The 14,491-nt window shown below is 41.8% G+C and overlaps 1 protein-coding gene across 1 annotated transcript in view; it reads right to left on the bottom strand.

The window, feature by feature from the left end:
* CCNE2 (cyclin E2) overlaps nucleotides 1-11,458 on the bottom strand; it is a 340,944-nt gene extending 329,486 nt beyond the window's left edge. The window contains exon 1 of the mRNA XM_062604609.1: nucleotides 11,447-11,458. The gene's annotated coding sequence lies outside the window, so the exon portion shown is untranslated. The remainder of the gene's footprint in view (nucleotides 1-11,446) is intronic.
* Nucleotides 11,459-14,491: the final 3,033 nt, after the last annotated feature.

Here is a 14,491-nt window from a genome sequence, read left to right as displayed (position 1 = left end):
AGAGAATTTGTATTTGCATTTCTGGGGTTTGGCAAAAACTGCATATCGCTTAACTGAAAATATCATTATCTCAGATATAAAAGTATTAGTGTTTGGAACATTCCCAAGTCCTTGTGCTTAATGACAAACCTTGGCAGTCTCTAGCAGACATAACATTTCAGCAGTGACTCTTTGCTGCTAGGACAGTGTAATGAAAGAAACAAAGCTTTTGCATGATTTTTCCTGAACCTCATGAAAGAATTAGGTTTCAGTAAAGAAAAATGTGTAAAAAGCAGCCCTTTCAGCTATTTGTTTTCTGGAACCTGATTCTTCTCCCGTACAAGTTGATGGCAAAACCCTGTTGACTTCTATGGGAGCAGATGATGCACTAATTTCTCCAGGCCACAGGAACTCAGTGTTGCCAACATGAAGGAAATGTCAAGTTATTGCTTATGTAGTCACATTTTGGCCAAACAGCAGACACAAGCTTACAAACTGTTTTAATGTCAAAGCAAATTATGGTAATAATTAAAACCTATGCCTCATGATAAATCACTGCTGGAGATCCTTGCAAGAGTATCTGAAATAGGAAAGAATTTCACAGCCACTGAAAGAAATTCTGCTTCTACTCGGGGAAAAAAATGACATTCTTCACAGATAGAGGAATGAAACAGGCTTGGCAGGGAACAGCAAAGCGATAAAGATATTATGAGGTAATCAGGCAGTAATGCTTCAAAGGAATATTTTTTAAAAATACATTATTTCCTTCTTATTGTGATTAAATGCTTGTAATAACAGGATTGTTTTAACCTTGCCAATATGCTGTCAGTGTCAATTTTGTTTAAAAGAAGGAAATAAACAAAAGGCTATTATTACAAGGAATTCAAGCTGAAATGTTGAAGCTTTATTGCTTATATGATTGTATTTAAAATTAAAGGTTGTGTGTCAAAATGAAATCCTGGCACATACTCATACAATTCATAAAGAGCTTTTGGACCTGACAGATGTATCCCTGTGACAATAATATCGTCAAATAATGGAAATATTGCATATCTATTAGAGAATAGCTGTTTAGTAACAAATTTATATAGACTTATTACAGATTGTCAGAAGCAAGAATAATGGACATAGTACAAATCCAAACCATATGTTCCATGAGAGAGTATGTCCTTCCAGCATTTTTTAAAGCTATAAATTATCTATCACACTACCAATAAAGTACTGTAGAGGTAAGGTCACTGACCCCAAAGCACTGACATTTAGTTCGAGATCCAACCCCTGCAGCTTAGCACTTCATCCAAATTTCCAAATGTGGAGGGGAACTCTTTTTTCCTTTTCCTGTGATGTTTTCCCACAGGCTACTCTGCTTGCTGATGTTTCCATGATAATATTCTTTGCATTCTGTCAATTTACATTTACTAGCTCTATTACAGTAACAGGAAACTTTAGATCATCTCCTCTGTGCATACATACAGGCGCTGTGTATGCTCTGTGTCCTCATAAGCATTCGCTTGGCTGGACTGCTGGAAAATTCCCCCACTCTCAACTACCTGAACATGACAGTCTGGGGGTAGCAGTACCCGAGATTTGGTCTTCATGTATGAGAAAAAGAGCTATAAGGAATGGTTTTCATTCAGCAGAATAAGGGGGGGGGCAGAGTGGCCCAAGAACCAGGCTCTTTGTCAGGGAACTGGGTCTGTCAGGAGGCTGAACATCCACAGAAATGTTGCTGTGTACCATGTGAGCAGGAATGAGCAATGCACCCAATCAGCAAAGGCAAGCAGAGTGAAAAATAATAATGGGGAAAAAAAGGAGAAAAGTGGAAAAGAAGGAGGTGAAAAGAAACTTCAAAAGTCTGAAAGTGATTTCTCACAACATGTAGAAAAGGCTGTGGTAACAATTTGTTACCATTGCTTTTTATTTGTGCTCATCTTGCTACTTCCTAGCTCTGGCCAAACCCACCTGTGAAAGATTATGGATCACATTCTCAGGTGGGGAAATTCATCCTAGCTCTTTTGGGCCCAGATGGCAATACCACTTCCCGTAGCTGTTAGTACAGTGCCATGTGCCAGTAGTGTCGTCAGCCAGCTCTGAGACATAAAAACTGAAAAATAGAAACTGCTGGTTTCAGCATACCATCATGTTCAAGAAGTCCTGCTTTTTGAATACTTGAGTCTTACTGCTACAGGAACCCTAATTGTTCCCAATTTCAAGTATTTCTGCATTATGCTTTCCACTGGAACAACACTGGGCAAACAGGCTGTGAGTTGAATATGAAACCTAAACATGGGAACAGAGAGGGAAACATCAAGAATAATACTGCTTTGAGACTCTACAGTCAAGAGACTTTCCTGTACCTCACATAGTGTCAGATTCTCTGATCTCTCTAGGCTTCTTAGTTTACTAAAAAGCTAGGTGACCTACATTCTCAGAATTTCCTTGCATATGAAGGTTGCAGAAATGCAGCCCACACAACAACAATTTTTCTTCTCTTCTTGACTTTTTAAAAACTTCCCAGAAGCAGCTATTTGTACATGGAAATAAGTATTTGCAATTCTCACACTGGTACAGATCCATCATACTCAGCGCCGTGAATAAAAACCTTTCCATCCCACAAGTGGCAGTCAATTTGTATCTAAATGTGCATCCCCTCCTGTTAGACAAAGAAAAACTGTCAACTCCATCCAGTTAGTTATTTACTCACAATACTATATAGTTTTCCTGTGGCTATAGATTGTCTCTTGCAGGAATGACTTGGTTTTTCCTCCTGACTGTTATTGCACACATTATTACCCTGGTTTGCATTCCAGGTCAGGAATGCTCCAGGGGTAGCTTGGAGAAGAATGCTCCAGCTTGCTAACATGATCATCACTTACGTGCAAAATGCTCTTAAGAGGCTTTGCCATTCCTTTGTTTTTCTCCTGTTGGTTAAAATATGGAAACCTCTGATTAATACAACATTTAGAAGGTTTGTTTGGGGCAACCATAATTCTCAGAGAAGTCCCTCTTGGGGGCTTTGAGAGCTGGACATGTTCAGCTTTGTTTCTCATTCCTGAAGTCCAAATATTCACAAAGGTACAATTTCACAGAGTTATGATACCCGTCTGCACATTTTTCTTTCTTTGGGTGAGGGGAGAGAAACTTAGATGTGAGGAGATGAAGGAAAGGATGTCCATCCTTCATGCTGAGTCCCTTCATGCCACCTTGGCACATGCTTGCTCCTGTTGTGAGACTTCCTTACCTTGACAGAATGGTGGAAACTGGGATAAGTGTAATGGGGGCAAATGTATTTATGATTACTAGATTAGTTTAAATCTCTTTCTTTCTCTCTTGTTGCTGGTTGTGCTATGAGCACAGATCCTCTGTAACCATTTTTCTGAAGGAAAACATCTGCTATTGCAATTTTATCTGGGAATTCCACCACCCCCAACCCCCACCCATTTCATAATAGAACTAAATTCAGGTGGCTCAGTGGAACCTGATTTGGTTTGATTTGGGCGGGCATGGAAGCACTAGGATCTTCTCAGGGTTTTGTAACTCAGATTCCGCAGATGAGCAGACATGTATTAAGCCTTTCAACAAATTCTGAGGGAACTACAAATTTGGCAGTTCTAACACAAACAGTAAACAAGCCAATATTTCTGCATTTTTCATTACCAATGGTCTCGCAGTTAGTGGTGGGGAGTGCTTACAACTCTCAGTGCAGTGAGATCAGTAGAAACTCAGCACCTCCGCTGAAGCTAGAAGCCCCTAGAAGATGGACACTCAGATCCTGGTTCTTGCCCAGAGATTCCTGATGATGAATGACAGGCAAAAAGCTCATACACCCTAACACTTAGAAAACATTCATATAAATAAACCAGACCCATATATAGTGAAAATGTTGATGAATATTTTTTGTCAATTGTAGCTCTCTCATGCTTGTTTAAGGTTTCAGCAGAGCTGCCAAAAATTCAGGCTTCAGAGGAGTTCATGGGAACATTTTCTTTAGTTTTGATCTGTGTGGGGTTTGATCTGGTAAACTTCTTAATACTGCAAAAATCACAGAACAAAGCCATTCAGGGCTCTTGAGCTCTGCTCATTTTCCAAAATGAAGCTAACACAAGCTGGAAATGTCATAAATATGTTGGTGCAGAGCTAGAAAATAACCCAGGCTCTTCTCAAAGCCTCTGGAGTCTGGGAGAACATCTTGATCATTGTGACCAAATTTTTGCACGTGTTTAACAAACATTGTGGCCTAAAGCACACTAAATAGTTTTAATGTTCCCTGAAAGAATTTCTTAACTCCACAAATGGTTTTAAGGTTCTCTGAAACAATTTCTTAACTCCATAATGTTACTGGATTTCTCAGCAATGGTCTTCTGAAGTGTTTTGGCAATCTAAAAAGGGAATAATTACTCATTTTGTCAGTAAAACTCCTACACTAAACACCTCCTTTGTGATGAGGAGCACTTGGTTAATTCTTTTTCACGGTCTCAGATACATGGCATTAGATTTTTTTTAAATTTTATAAATTACAGGGTTTGTGTACTTTTCATTAAAATTCCTCTTGGGGATCAGAAGATGCACCAGCCCTGACTATCAGAGAAAATATTCTTCAAATCATTACTATTGGGTATAGTGACAGAGTCATTTTTTATTTTTAATAGCAAATCACTGTTCTGCAAACAATGCCATTTCAGAGAAACCAAAGTTAACCCTGAACTGGGGAGAAGAAAGAAAAGTGAGTGTGTGTAAGTGCGTATGTGATAGAATCCTTAAAGCAGATCCCTGCAGTAGCTGGGTTCACTGTATTATCTCACTGATGAGAGCAGTCCGTAAATTCGTTGTAATTAGACTTTGGAGCATTTACTTGGACATGAACTTTACTGTATGGGGTGAAAACTGAATAAAAGATTGGAAACAAATGCTAACAGTAAACAGCAATATACTGAGTTGAAGGGAAGTCTGCAGGGATTACAACTGATCCTGACTTTATTTAATGATTTTATTTATGCCATGAAAGAAATATATATATTTTTTTTATTATATAAAAGCCCAGCATGTTAAAGTAGTTAAAAAATGATTCTTAAATTACTGGAGATTGGTAATGTGCTACCCATCTCTGGGATCAGTTGTGTTTTGCATGCCCATGTAGTGCTGATTTCCCACTGCAAGCTGCACAGTGCATAAGAAATGAGCGGGCCCTGGGAGCTGAGAACCTTTATTACTTTTCCCCTTTCTGTTTTTCTGCCCTGCACAATTGCTTAGTCTTCCTCACATGTTACACTGGTGAGGATGCAGAAATTCATTCTCCAAAGAGATTTTCAGGGTTGGAAATATGGGCAGGAAACAGCACAATTAGATTCAACTGAGAAAACAACACAAACTAATATATCTCAGGAAAAATCATCCTAACCGCATAATCAGCAGGAGAGAAATACGGGGAATCCATTCAGCTTATAAAGGTTTAGAGAAGATAATAGGTGACAAATCAGGTATGACCTAGCAATAGCTTATCACAGCAAAGGTGGAGTTGTCTTTGTGAATCATGTACACAGAGACAACTTTTCAGTTCCCAAGGCATTGCAAGTGGCACCTCCAGGATTAGACCTCAGCAGATTTCTGGGCTCCTTGGCTGGAGAGTGAAGTCCCAGCCTCAGCAATGAGCCACAGACATAGTTGATGATATAGAGAAACTAAAGATTCAGAGAACTAGATACATATATTTTAGCAGAGCAAAGTCTACACATGATGGAATGGGACAGAGATAGAGAAGGATGTGCGAAACCACCTTAAGCAGCTGCAGGACTAACTGCAGTCACTCACTTTTTCACCTTGGCTGCCAGTCTCAATACTTGGGATGTTTCTCTCTCCTCTTATACCTGTCCTGACCTGTGTTTTGCCTCTTCCATTGAAAGTGATTGCAGAAGTATTAAGGATAAAGGACTGGAATAGAGAGGGGGACTTCTTACGACATTACACCAGTTTATGCCTGATTTACACTGGAATAGGATTTCTACTCATTGATCAGTCTTGTCAGTGTTGGCCAAGAGCTATCAATAAAGGGGGCTGGGGGTAGAGAGGGGGGATTCCTTACTGTAATAGGAAGAGAGTAGTATACAGACATACTGACACCACCCCAGAAATGGTCTGTGTCTTCTTACTCTTCCTGCCAAAAACAGTACAAAGTTTGTTCTCCAGCTTCTGTGGCTAGGCTGGAAATAGCATATGTTGCACAAGCACTATCTAGGATCAGCTAAAACCACCTGATTGGCAGCGATGTTTGAGCTGGCCCTGGACCCATGCTGAATACACAGAGAAATACTGCTCAGGAGAGTCTACTGAGTGCTACCTGAGATCACAAAGGAACCTTTGGAAAATCAGTGACAGGTGCAGTAAAAAGAGAAATGACCTAGCAGTGAGGTCTCCTGGATGCTGGAGGAGAGGCCATCAGCTTTATCATTTGGTAAACTGTGAAAATGATTACACCCTTGGAGGTATTACAGAGGAAGATCGTTTTTATTTCAAACCCATCCTCCCTAAGAGAAAGGAGGTACCATGAATATCTACCTTGTACTCTGCTGGGTGTCAGTATGAGAGTGGATGGAGGGATGTGTGGAGGATGTACTGAAACAAAACATGTCCCACCAGCCTTGTCTGTGGCCTCTTGTCTTCGCTAACCCACATTTCCATCATTTTCTAGGAGTCTGCCTTGGTGGGAATATGTGTGAAGGTCATCTTTTCTTTCCTTTGAACCCTGCCTTTCACACAAACTTTCTACTGTTTACTATACTTCCTAATGTGTTAATATTACATTTGTGACATATACTACTAATATTGTAGATGCAGTAGACACAACTGTAAATACACCAACAGTTTCGTGTTCTTTCAATGCAGGTATTGATTTAGCAATTTTCCACACATTCCAGAATAGAGGCACATGTTTTAGATCAAATTCATATTGTGCTGCTAAGGTTTATCTCTAACATTAATATCACTGCACATTTCCAAGCCGGTTTGTAACTAGAAATGACAAGGAATGCAAAAAAAGTAGATGCTGCCAAGGGCACATCGAAGTTTGTGTGTGAAGATCTGACTATGGAGAAATCCCAGTGATTAAGATAAAAATCCAAGAAAATTGGTAAGGACCCAACACACAGACATTTTAAGGAGTCCCAGTTTTGGCTATTTTATGGATTTTCCTGGTGTTAATTTGAGAAGTGTTGCAGTACAGAAGATTACTTATGTAATATGTGTGCTCATATATGTGTTGTATGCTCTGGTCAAACCCAGAGCTAGACAACATTCAGAATTTCCTAACACCTAATTCTCTGTCTGCACTTAATGTTAAAATGTCATGATCTAATGGAAATGGAGTCCCCATATGAATATATGGGCTGGACTGAGTCTTGCTAACGTTTCTTGAACAGGCCAAAAGTCTTTTTCCAGCTCACAGTGACACACTGGGTCTCTGATCTGTCACTAAGAGATGTTCCAGGAGTTACTTTGCACTGTTGGTGACTGTTCTGTTGTCCTGAGGTCCACCAGACAGCAGCTGGGAGCTTGCCACTGTCCTGCTCAGATTGGTATGTATTATGCTATTCAAACCAGAGTAACACCTGAAGGGTTCAAACAAGGTGGGGTGATCATTATATGAATATGTAAAACAGTCAAACATTAGGAAAAAAGAACTATCAGTGCTTCCATTCACAGGGGAAAACTGGGAACCTAAAGCTCATTTTCAAGGAAAACAGGAGAGTTCTGCATGTCATCTGAGTGGTTTCTTTAGACTTCTTTAAAATTCCAGCTAAAGTGATGGTTTAGCTTTCAATAGCTCCATCTGAAGTCAACTGAAGATGCAAGTGCTAGAGAACTCTGCAAAACAAGCCCAAGGCAATTTGCCTGACAGAGATGCACAGGAACTCTGAATCACACCATGCGTACACACCTGAGCTGGGATGTGTGTGTTGTGTTGCTTGTGTACGGCACAGAATACTTCCACGGAGAAGCTTCATCCTGCACATTTAAAACATTTTCAGTATCTCTTCAAATGCTCACCTCTGCAAAGTGGCACTGATTTAAGTAAAGCATTTCAGTTACAAGAAATTATGTTGCCAATTAAACTGCACTATTTTATTTTATTGACTCTGAGAATATGCATTACTTCAACAGTCAGAGCAAATATGGGTTTGAAGGTGTTTAAACAAATGTACACTTCTGTTGAAAGCAGTCTGCAATAACTAGATTCAATAAAAAAATCTAATTGTAGACCTCATGTTAAGTCCTGAAACACATTTTTTGGTCCCCATGTGCCTTGTTTCCAAGATGGTAGCACCTGGAAAAACATGCAGTTTGACTTTTGTAATAGATGTGAACTCTGATAGTCAGGACTGCAATGCACTGCCTGCTTTAGAAGTGGTGGCAATGTTGCTGCAGTTTAAGTGGATATCTTATGCAAGGGAGTGAGAACATTTTAGGCTATGAAAAACACTGCTCATATACAGTTTCCATGCAACAAACTGAAGAAACCAGCAGCCTGTTTCAATAACCAAGCCAAAACTTTCTGAATACTGTGCCAGCAAACTGCTGTTGCTTTCCCTAAACCTGTTTTCTGACTGTCCCTGCAGTTGCATCTATGGATTCCTTCAGCAGTAAAAATGGGAAAAAAGGGACACTGCTTTTTTACCACATTCCCAAGTTTGCTGACATCCTGGCCAAAAAAAAAAAAAAAAAAAAGCAGTCCTCAAGGTGAGTTGAAGTTTTAACAAGATTTTACTAGTTCCCTCATGAAGATTGCCTTTTCCTTCACATCATTTCCTGTGGTGAAAATCATCTCAGTCGTCCATGACCTCTGCTTCCTCATCACTCACAGCTTAAAGCAAGATCAAGTGCAAAATGTGAGAAATTAATCTTTACATGTGTAATAATGTTGGAATTGGAGGGTTTTGTTGTTGCTGAAAACTATTCGGCATTATTCCACTTGCTGCAAATAAGATAAAATGAGAGATGGGCAGCTCCTTCATGAGGTGCAGGTGGGGGACGGTGTCCCTGCTGGGCAAAACAGGCCATAGGAAGCTCACAAGGCACTCCTGCAGCAGTGTATCCACCGCTGCCCTCAGCAGTAAATTAGGGCAATGTTTGTATTCTGCTTGTTTTCACACCCACTCCACAACAGAAGCACACATGATAATTAAACGGGACGATTAACAAATGATGAGCCTGGGGTGACTGGGGCCAGCGCTTTGCCATAAAGAACAAGAAGCACTAAAAGCACTGAGAAAAGCGCGCAGTAAGAGGCAGACCCCAGGCAAGCTTTCCCACAAAGCTCTGCCAATACGCCTCGGTCCTGATTTACGGCACTCCCGCGGCTCCCCTCTGAGCCTCGTCTGCTCCAGAAACTGTCAGCGGTGTGAAACAGCTTTAGGAGTTTTTGCAGGTGGACTTGTCTCTGCTCAGGGCTGCGCTGGAGTCTTACGTGTCTCTGGACTGTAACATTAAAGCAGAGCAGGAGAAAGCAAACACGTCTTGGAGGAACTGGTCCTGCTTTCTGCTTTACCATAGGCTTTCTGAGTGGGTCTGGGTAAGCTTTGTCATCTCACTGTCTAAATTCCCAATCTGTAACCTGGGGATGATAAGAGCAACATTACCTACCTGTGGCATAGCAGGGAGTGCGCTGGTTAATTACCAAATGTTTATACAGTGGGGTCAGCAGCAAGAGTGCTACATGACAGCTAAATATTAGTATGAAATCACACAAGATAACTGCACGTATCCTCCCTCACACAGCATGGTGATATTTTATCTACTTGTTATTTCGAGCCACATTCTCCCAAAGCTGAAAATACTTAGTGTCTGTTTAAAAGAAATATTTCAAAGAACACATGCTGGTTTGGGTTGTTTCCCACTGTGCATAGCACCTGCACACAACTGACACTGGTGAGCTCTTTGCTTTAATAGAAAAGGTAAAATGAAGTGTTACTTCTCTTTAGGCTCTGTTAAAGGGAACACTATTAAAAATACTTGTTCCCTAGCCAACATTTTTTTCCCCTTTTTTTTTCTGCAGTTGTATCTGCTTTGGTGTACGTCTGCACCTAAATGTGTTCCTCTTGTCTGTATGCCCTGACAGATATCTCCCACCAGAGCCAAGAGAGAAAGGTTTTTGAGACATGTGCCACTTCATTTTGTGAGGGGAAGGAAGGTTTTTATGAAAGATGGGATCAGTTTCAGTTGTCATCACAGCCGATGTAGTGAGTCCCTCCAGGCAAGGATGCTGCGATGGAGCCGGGGTGGGTGAGTCAGGGCTGATGGGTCCTCAGTTGACTGTGCAGGTCTAGAGGTGATAAACACCTTTTATCACACAGCTCACTACACCGTTAGGGTTGAAAGCAGGGAGGTAGCTGCTGCTGCAGAGCGTTCTCTATAATGCCCCTGTAGCAAAGTGACAACCACCTCAGGGTGGCGTCAGTGGGGACAGTTCTCAAACAGAGCAGTGCGTGTCACTCAAGGCACAGGAGAGCATGAAGGCAAGACAAGCAGGTCATGTGGGCCTCAGAGCTGCCAGCTACAGCATGTTGCGCAGATTATCCTCTTTCAGGGGCAGGATGAGTTGAGCAATTTTCCTCCAAGAATAAAGATCGAGGGACTACTCTTTATCTATGACCTGGGAAGTAGCTTGTGGTTCCAAACTAAATGCACATAGAAACCTTTATAGGTATAGAGCCTTTGGGGGGATAATATTACCTGCAAAACAGAGGGGACAAAATCAGGCTGCTTTCTGTCTGAGCCACTAAAGGACACCAGGTGGATCAGCAGCTTGGAGAAATATGGTGAGGAGAAGTAACATGCAGCTGTTAGAAAGAACTTATTACTGCCTGTGGAAGAGCCACCAGGATGTTCTGCCCTACAGCTGGTAGAAGTCAAGGATTATTAGACAGACACTGCTCATGCCAGAGACACTACATGGAAATGGTGTCCATGGGGACTACTTTGCCACTGATTCCCTGCCCCTACCTGGCACAAATTCTGTGGAGAAAGTGTAGAACAAGGTTTGGGAGTGAGTCTCCTTGGGATGGTAGCTTTTCTCCTTATCTGGTAAGGAGAAGACTTAGTAGGACACAGCTATGTGGGGGCTTGTGGCATGCATTTGTAGTATTGAGAAGAGCCCTAGTTTTCTCTTGGTGGCTGATGTGCAGGCCCTGGAGACAGACATGTCTATGAGAAGTGCCACCAAACAGTGCCCCATCTCTCAAAAGATGGCATTTCCCACAAGCAAAATCAGTCTGCTGGCCTCCTTACGAAAGGATCTCCCAGAAAATTTTCCTTCTCCCACTCATGAAAAGATGCTTTCTTCTTTAAGTCTGGATGCACGTCAGCCTTCATTTGACCTTGCACTTCTCCAACACTTCAGTTACCTGGGCAGCAGTAGCTGTGTAAGAATGGCCTCCTGGATCCATGTTGTCCTCCCAGAAGAAAAGCCTTGGGCCACTGTCCACTGCTATGAACAAGAAGCCTGTGCCTGCTGCCTGAGCCACAGATTTTGGACTAAAACATGATATGCACAAGCAGATTGCTTAATTCACTCAGAAAGGCGTGCAGAGAACTGGGGACAAGTACCAGAAGAGGTGTAGTAGCCTTTCTACCAACACCCATCTGAGGTGGAATACAAACTGGGCAAGTTGATTCCATCTTGCTCAAGCTCCTTGTGGTTGTTTTATGCAAGCATAATATTTACCAGTTATAGCAGTCTCCAGAAACAATGCCAAAGTATAGCAGTATAAAGTAAAAAGATAAATAAATGCCAGGCAGTGCAGGTTCCATAGGCATCCGCATGTAGGGCAGACATTCCCCACTTTCTACTCATGATGCATGTTCCTTCTTTCCCTCCTTCCCCTGTCTCCCATTGACTGGTGGGACCTTTTGGCACATAGGCAAGAGATGTAGAGCACATCTCACTGCCACTTGCACCCTTTGGAAGCATCATCTCTCAGCCTGATTTAGAACAGCAAATAAAGCCTGGAAGTTGTAATCTGCCCACAGACGACCTGCAAAAAGGGCCGCATTTCCCCAGCGCACCCTGAGCAGTGCTCAGCGATCTGAACCAGGCACAATAAAGTGCTTGAAAACACCACCAGCAGTGCAGTGTCCTGCTCCAGACCTAGTTTTCCTTATTTGTCTATTAATAGGAAAGTATAAGAGGAAGGAGTGAAACTGCCTGACTACATCAGAGCTGGGCTGCAGCCATCTGGCGAGGCTGGAGGTGTGTGATGTACGTGGGATTTGGAAAGGCCAGAGGACAGGAGAAGGCAGTGATGGCAGTGGGAACAATTTGACAGAGCCAGGTGCCTCAGTTCATCGAACAAAGGAAGCTCTTAACCTACCAGAGTTAAGATTAGTCCCTCCTGTTATTAGCATGCTTCTACATTCAGTCTGAAATATCGTGAGCCACAAAGAGCCATCCAAGTACCTTCACATGGAGGAGGGACAGTCCTTGGAGAGACCTGTGCTAGAATATTCTCCCCATCTTCAATGAGCTTTTTTCAAAGAACTTATTAGAACCTGGGAAGGGTAGAAAATCCTGGCGAGGCAGAAAATCCTGGAAGGCCTGGGGAAGGATTTCTTCCTGTGAGAGACCTGCTGAGATGGGTTGTCCAGTCTGTTAGTGTAGGAGAGGGACTGCATTGCCTAGTGTGACAGTAGGCTAGAGTCGGTGGGCTTGGAGAGTCTGGGAGTCTTCTTTTCAGAACTGAAAGGCATCAGAGCTGAGGTCTGAGAACTTCAGACAGACCAAAATTAGAAGTAAAGATACAGGTATTCAGCAGGAGGGATGACTGGCTGCTCTGGCAAACGGGCACTGCAAACAGGCATTTCTTCTCCTGATGTCTGTTAAGCAAATCAGATTTACTTCTGAAATGTGATTTTTAACCATGCAAAGGTTGCTGGAACAGGTTTGGTAGCAAAATTCAAAGGCCTGTGATATACAGAAACAAACCTTTATATTCTTGTAACCTTGATGTATATAAAACTAAAAATATTAAGTATTGCAATTGTCTCAAAGTCCAGGTACATAAGAAACTTAGAACACAGCTGTCAGTCTAAGACAGTGTCTCCTCTGACATTGTCCATTTCTCCACAGCAAATATGAAATAACTTTGTACCTTTTTAATTGAAGGGTATTTTAGTGGGGGATCAACTCAGTGATATTATCTAAGAGGTGCAGCAAGATAGAAATACCTACACAGACTGTAACTACTAGTGAGCTGGCACAAGATTCATCATGCCCTTGAGAGCAATGACTTGGTTCTGTTTCCCAGACATCTGTGGAAGGGCTGGCAAAGCAGGAAAGGTGGCAGAAAAAACCTTCTGATAGCACTGCTAATGGTGCCATCATCTCCCTTCTGCAAGCCCAAGAGTGGATTTGGCCAGACCGAACAGCTTTGTGCCAGGACATATGCACCAGTTCAGGCCAGGTCTCTGCCAGCCATATCAGCTGCTATCCCCTCAGATACTAGATAGTGTTTTTCAAACTAGATAGTTTTTCCCACCAAAACTGCTTCACTGGGCTCCAGAGAAGCCAAGAACAAGTGTCTCATCCCAACCAAGGACACAGATTCACAGGACCCAGGGTCTAAGAGTAAATAGAACACAAGGCACAGAAAACACCTATCACAATAACTTATTATGAAGCTTATCTTTTGTACTTCCAGTAGAGAATTTTGCTCAGCTGTGAGCAGATGTGTATTAATAGCTAAGCTCAGACAGATCACAAATGTATTTTGGCAATGTAATCCACAATGTAATACTTATGACAGAACAATAACACTAATATTTCAAGAGGGCTTTAGAAAGAGATGAGATTTACTAGTTGAGAATGAGAAATAAGATTTGGTATTTAAATATACAGGGACTTAAACATTTGGATGAGGAGGTAGGAGTAACACTGTGAAAGGTTTTCAAAGTTCAAAATGAAAGAATCCTGAAGTCAGCTCTTAGCAGCTTAGGCTGAAGTGGGTTATGTGTGCTCACGCAATTACAGTGATTTCTGTATATGTGCAAGAAGTCAAGCTGCTGCATATTTGTGTGGACTTGTGGTCAGTTGCGGCTTTTGCTGGCAGCAAAATTTCTGAATACCTCATTGACATTGGTATGAACAATTCTGTAGCCGCAATGGTGTTACCTCCGCTGCATTAAGTAGCAGTGCAGTTACCAGTCTCAGCTAGGTTTAAGTCCAAAAGGATTACTTGGCATCAGTAGACCATCTGACCACTAGCTGAACGGGAAAAGTCTTTAAGACTCAATACAGACAGAATGCAAGTAGTGCCATCTTTTTTTCCAAGAGATGAAGGCTAGAAATGGCTGGAGAGCCAAGTCAGGTTAAAGTCCAAGCACAGAGCTGTAGGGCTGAGTTAAGCTTAGAAGAGTTTACACCAACAGAACTACACAAGTGGTAATGTTTGGTTTTGGGTGCTTTTTTAATGTATTCACGGTTAATAGCATGTAAAAAAACCAAACCTTACCCTTTAAGATAGTTTCC

Source organism: Pezoporus occidentalis, unplaced genomic scaffold (genome assembly GCF_034315485.1).
Source record: "Pezoporus occidentalis ecotype Australia unplaced genomic scaffold, CSIRO_AGI_Poc_V1 ctg87, whole genome shotgun sequence".
NCBI lineage: Eukaryota > Metazoa > Chordata > Aves > Psittaciformes > Psittacidae > Pezoporus > Pezoporus occidentalis.
Note: the sequence above shows the minus strand (reverse complement) of the source record. Positions and strands in the feature narration are given on the sequence as shown.